Raw genomic sequence first — 6,224 nt, forward strand, 5'->3', positions numbered from 1 at the left:
ATTTGTGGCTTGAAATAGAACAAATTTATTGTTGCTTTAGTCATTGGAAAAGACCCTGATGCTGGGAAAGATTGAAGGCAAAAGGAGAAGAGGGTGGTAGAGGAAGAGATGGTTGGATGGCAACACTGAATCAATGGACATGAACTTGGGCAGTTTATGGGGCTACAAAGAATTGGATATGACTTAGCAACTGATCAACAACAACGCTACTTGTGGGGATCCATAATCTTGATGTTATTACTCAATATTTTGTATTTCTGATTTTGTGCCACTAAACATGAAATTGAAAAAGATTTCTAAGCCTTCCTTTGGGAGTTTGTATTTCCAAAAATAGAACAATACTTCTAAAGCAACTCCATTTTGGGAAGTAGCACCTTTAGGTAAACAAACAAATAAATATATCAAATAAGACTTCAGTTCAGTTCAGTCACTCAGTCATGTCCAACTCTTTGCGACCCCATGGACTGCAGCACATCAGGCCTCCCTGTCCATCACCAACTCCTGGAGCTTACTCAAACTCATATTCATTGAGTTGGCGATGCCATCCCACCATCTTATCCTCTGTCATCCCCTTCTCCTCCTGCCTTCAATCTTTCCGAGCATCAGGGTCTTTCCAAATGAGTCAGTTATTTGCATCAGGTGGCCAAAGTATTGGAGTTTCAGCTTCAACATTAGTCCTTCCAATGAATATTCAGGACTGATTTCCTTTAGGATGAGCTGGTTGGATCTCCTTGCAGTTCAAGGGACTCTCAAGAGTCTTCTCCAACACCACAGTTGAAAAGCATCAATTCTTCGGCACTCAGTTTTCTTAGTGTTAAATTAATTAGGGAATTTATATTGTGGTTCACCATGTGCCTGTAGTTAAGTTGCCAAGTCATGTCTGACTCTTTGCGACATCATGGACTATAGCCTGTCAGGGTCCTCTGTGCATGGGATTTTCCAAGCAAGAATTCTGGAGTAGGTTGTCATTTCTTTCTCCAGGGGCTCTTCCTGACTCAGGGATTGAACCCATGTCTCCTGTCTTGGCAGGCGGATTCTTTACCACTGAGCCACCTGGGGAAGACCCAGTCACTGGAGTAGTGTATCTTAAAGTATAATATAGGCCTGAGTTCTGGATATAGGTTAGTAATTTACATCTCACTGACATCTGTTTTTTACCACCTTTGTTTTCACTGATGTGTGAGGACCCAACATTATTAAAGTAAAAGATTTAAAAGCTCCAGTGACAATGTAATTTACTACTTGCTCAAGAGGAATTACCTATATTTTGGATATTATGATCAAAATTTAAATTATTTATACTTTCATATTTTTCCAAATGAATATTAGCATATATTTCCCAAATTAAATATTTAAGATTATAGAAAAGATAATATTAGGCTTTCCAAAGCTATCATTTCATTGGAACCAGAGCTAAAAAAGAGAAGAGGTGATTTTTTTTCCTTGGTAATTCTGAATTATTTTGGAACTTGATTTTTATTAGTTTCATTAATATTATTATATCCTATATCATTGGGTTGATTTTATTGTTCTTAGTATCTTAGCCAAGAACAACCAATGTTGTTAAGAGAGGGCAAGGGTGTGCTTTTAAAGTTTGCATCTTCGTGGGGAAGAGAGTGTCAGAGTCAGAATATGCTGTTGGTGATAACGAGGAAATTAGATTTTCTGTAAGGCTGTGATGAGCTCATTAAATATTTAGAAGGTCCTGCGTGAGTAGTCAGATCAAGGATATGCTGTGTTCAGCATTATGGGTTCTGGTCACCAAGTAGATGAAACCAAAGAGCCGCTTTCAGGTTTACTTCTAGTATTTTTTTGTCCTTTTATGGTGAAAACGTTACTCATCAAATAACAATTTCATCTTGATCATCACAGCGAGCAAAAATCCAGTGCTGGCAGCTCTCTATGTCTTGAACTTAATGTGTTTCTGAGAAAAGCAGTGTTGGTTCTTCTGACCACTACAGGGCCACGAACCCAGGCGCGCTGGTAGGTCTATTGGTGAGCAGTAGAATGACTGTTCCCTGTCCCGAGGAGAGAGCTGTCACGGCAACAAGTAACCTGCTTCTTTGTTTACTTCTTTGCTACTTCCCCCATAACAAAACCCCCTATTCCCACCTTCACCTCAGGAAAGAAATGAAAGTGGTTTAGAATATTCTACCCCAGCTATGCCACTCCGGTGTAATGATTACTCTGAGTCAAAGACGATAGAGGAAAAAGTAGACAGAGGATAATTCTCTTCCCCACTCCCCTATCTGCCTGGAAGCAGACCCTAAATTCCCCGTGTAGAGCAACCCCAGGCAGCCCCCACTGTACTGGAATGGAGATTACAGTTCTCCAGTGGAACAACTGGTGAGCAGTCTACACAAACAGGCCTTACTCCACGCTCCTCATCTCCCATTAGTCTCCTCCATATGTTTACCTGCCCATAGTCTGCACCCCTTTACCTGCATCTTTTACAAATATGTTGTTCCTATTGAGGTGCTATACAGTCCCAGGTTCTAAACAGCCCTCTGAGCTCCTCATCACTGGGTTTCTTCCTTATGTAAACCCAGTGCCCATGCTAATAAACTTTGATTTCCTCCTGTTAATCTGCCCTTTGTCACCTTATTTGCAGTACCCAGTCACGAACTTGTAGGAGGAGAGCAGAAATTTTTTTTCTTTTTTCATTTCCTATGGGCTTCGCAGGTGGCTCAGTGGTAAAGAATCAGCCTGCCAAGGCAGGAGACATGGGTTTGATTCCTGGGTCGGGAAAATCCCTTGGAGAAAGAAATGACAACTCACTCCAGTATTCTAGCTAGGGAAATCCCATGGACATAGAAGCCTGGTGAGCTTCAGTCCATGGGGTTGTAAAAAGTCAGACTTGACTTAGCAACTAACAACAACAACAATAGCAATAAAAGTAATGGGGAAATTATGGAATATAACTAAAATATTTTCTTGCATCTCTGAGTAGGAAACTGTATGAGTAAGATAAATTTTGAAGGGAGATGGTGTTTCGTCATCTCTATAAATAAGGCTGAGGAAACTAGCATGGTGGTGAGCCATAAAGTAGCAAGACATTCTGCACTGAAGGTACAAAATTTATAGGTCCACCAGGAATGCTTCAGAATGCTCTGTGATAGGAATTTGAAACTGTGAGAATCCAGGGCTCTTGTGTTCCCTGGAGAGATTGTCTAAGAGAAGTCAATGCACTGATTCTTCAGCCTGGCAGCCTTCTTACAGGGCTGGGGATGTAGCTCAGTGGTAGAGTATATGCTTCGCATGCATGAGGCCCCAGGTTCAATCCCTGGCATCTCCATGTCTTTCAACTAATGGTGCTAATTTGTTTTTTAGTTTCATTTTTAAGACAGCATGACTTCATAGGAGGACATGTCACCAGTGTTACACATTAATATAAATTACAGGTACCACCCTACCATTTCCAATGAACTATGTGTAATGATAATGATGTGATAGTATCTTCTTTCAGTATTAATAACATAGTTTTTATTAATCCAAAATAAAAATCTAGCCTTCCCAACAAATCTTTATTACTCTAATTGATTCATATACATTTCTGCTAACATCCACCTTGTTTTAATAAGCCCATATAAATGGTCAGACAGAAACTTACCTGCTATGCTATGGGCATGACCCACTCAAAGAATAAAAAGTACAACAAAGATATTTATAGCAGTCCTTATTTCTAAAGTGTTTGCAGCTTTATAATGCGTGCATGCTCTGTCATCCAGTCATGCCTCATTCTTTGCCCCTATGATATTGTTAGTATTTGCAGCAAAGTTATATAATCTAACTGTGCCAGGACTGCCTCGTGATTCACATAGTTTTATTATTGCTTTATTATCCTAGACAATTACATGATTTAGCTGTAGTGTAATTCACGGAATTACAGTGGATTCACTGAGATCAAGCCTTTGATAGCTATCTCAATTTTGATCACCATATATAAGGGCGTAGAGAACAAAAGCTTTTTTAAAAGCTCCTGTATATCTTGGGTGGAGAGAAAGTTGACTCAAGTCTCAGGATAAGTTTTGGGGTCTCCCCACCTACACAAGTGAAACCTCTTGACCCTGAGCATTGTTAAGACCCAGAACTGAAGGTGGGCCACTTTCTGCACACTAGATGATCACACAGATGCACGCATTTATTGTTCACTCTCTGCTACAAAGTGCTATTCTATTTTGAAGAGTATCCCATCTTTTTGGGGGGAAACAATAGTGACCTGAATTCAGATTAGCATGAGGTAATGACAAAGTCAAGTGATGTCTCTGGCAAGTCCTCCCTTCCTGCATCATGGGTCTATTGAGTCTTTGGCTATGTTTTTTCACTCTGTCATCTGCTGAGTTGTATTTACAGTTCTCATGTGAACAGAATTAAGATAACCCTGGGGATGCCAATCAGCCTTTCCTCTTGGATAACACTTGACAGTATTTGAAATGAATGAAGCTTCAGTTTTCCCTCCATGCTGAACCTCACCCAAAAGTTGGCATTGATGGCCTTCACTTGTTTGCATGATGAATAAATCCTCAAGATGAGCTGTTCATCGCATAATTTGCTAGGATAAATCTAAGCCCGTCATATCAAAGACATTTTTAATTATGTAACACAAGGTAGTATGTGGGTTCATATTTCAGAGGAATATTAAAGACTCCCTTAACTTATTCATAGTCTTTGAGAAGCTATTAAACCTGAGACAAGAAGCAAGCAGTCTCTCTAATTACGAACATCTATTACACATTTTATTGCTTCCTTTGAAATCGTATCTCTTCTCAGCACGCTCTCGATGTCAGAGTTCCTTTTCTTAGTGCCCTGAGATGTTTGGAAAGGGGAGAAGTGTTACAGGCACCAACTCTGCCCCTGTCACTACCTGCCGGAGCTGTGACAATCCCCGTATTTTCCTGACAGCCTTAACTACATCCTTCTCTTTCTCTCAGCACTTAGGTGTGACTAAACTGTCAAGTTCTTGAACTGGAGTCAAATGCTATTCCTTTTTTTTTTTTTTAGTATTCTGGAAAATGAGAGGACTGTCACAGAAGTAAAAGCTGAAACCATAAAACAAATAAATAGCTACTGAATGTTTTCTATGCCACAGAGAGAACAGACACGGAAAAAGGAAAGAGCGTGACATCTGGAACAATGATGGTAACAACGACAGCAATAGAGTTTGCTACGTGTCTGGCTTCACTTCCAGCATCTCATTCATTCTGTAGAGCATCCTTAGGAGGTGGGTGCTATTTTAAGCCCTATTTTAAGGTTGAGGAAACTGGTGAACCAGGGCACTGAAAAATTGCCTTTGGTGGTATGTCTAGTAAGGAGTGTGGCCGCTAGACAGAAGGGAGAGGCAGTCTGGCTTTGAGGCTAAACAGCTTTATACTGTTGTGAAATACACTCGTTTGTATGGGTCTCCATTCCTGTGCTTGCACATAGGAGGTAGTAGAAGCCAGAGCAGAGATAGTCTGGGCTTTGTTGCTAGTTGGAGTCCACACTCAGGATTTGGACTATGTGTCTGGAAAGGTTTTACAGTTGCGTGCATGCCTGCTAAATTGCTTCTGTCGTGTCCAACTCATTGTGACCCCATGGACTGTCGCCTATCAGCACCCCTCAATAGCTATATCTCACAGAAAATGGCTTTTGGGAGGATTTGAAAAGTTAACATATTTTACATGCCTTGTGGAGTTCTTGATACATTGGCAATCAATAAATGTGAGTTCCTATTGTGTCCTTTTCTTAAATGATAGAAAGATGGTATCCACGAAGTCTTATAATTCTAAAACAAAGGTACATTGGCAATCAATCAATATGAGTTCTTATTGTGTCCTTCTCTTAAATGATAGAAAGATGGTATCCATGGAGTCTTATAATTCTAAAACAAAGAATTTCAAGAATTCTCCAAATTCTGGACTATAACTGATGAAAAATATATAAGTATGTGAAAATGCAAATAATCCCAAAATGAAATATTTTAAGAAAAATTATTGAAGAATGATTCAAACGGAATTCAGAGTGTGGTAAAAGCGTTTTGAGTTTGGAAAAGGTTGGAAACTTCTGAAAAGGCTTGGGAGTTTTCCAAGGTTAGGGAGACAGGCTGCAGAACCATTGAAGGAGGCAAAAATGCGTTCACCGTCCCTAAAGGGACAACACATACAGCGGAGGCCAGACAGCACGAGACTTGCTGCAGAGATGGATGTACCCATGTTGGACAGGAGCAGAGAGCTAATGGTGACAGA

At 40.2% G+C, this 6,224-nt stretch overlaps 1 non-coding gene across 1 annotated transcript; it reads left to right on the forward strand.

Annotated features, from left to right (window-relative positions):
• Positions 1-3,223: 3,223 nt before the first annotated feature.
• On the forward strand, positions 3,224-3,295 carry TRNAA-CGC (transfer RNA alanine (anticodon CGC)). Its single transcript has one exon. It is a non-coding gene; the product is annotated as a tRNA-Ala (tRNA).
• The last annotated feature ends 2,929 nt before the right edge of the window (positions 3,296-6,224 follow it).

Source organism: Dama dama, chromosome 27, assembly GCF_033118175.1.
Source record: "Dama dama isolate Ldn47 chromosome 27, ASM3311817v1, whole genome shotgun sequence".
Classification (NCBI taxonomy): Eukaryota; Metazoa; Chordata; class Mammalia; order Artiodactyla; family Cervidae; genus Dama; species Dama dama.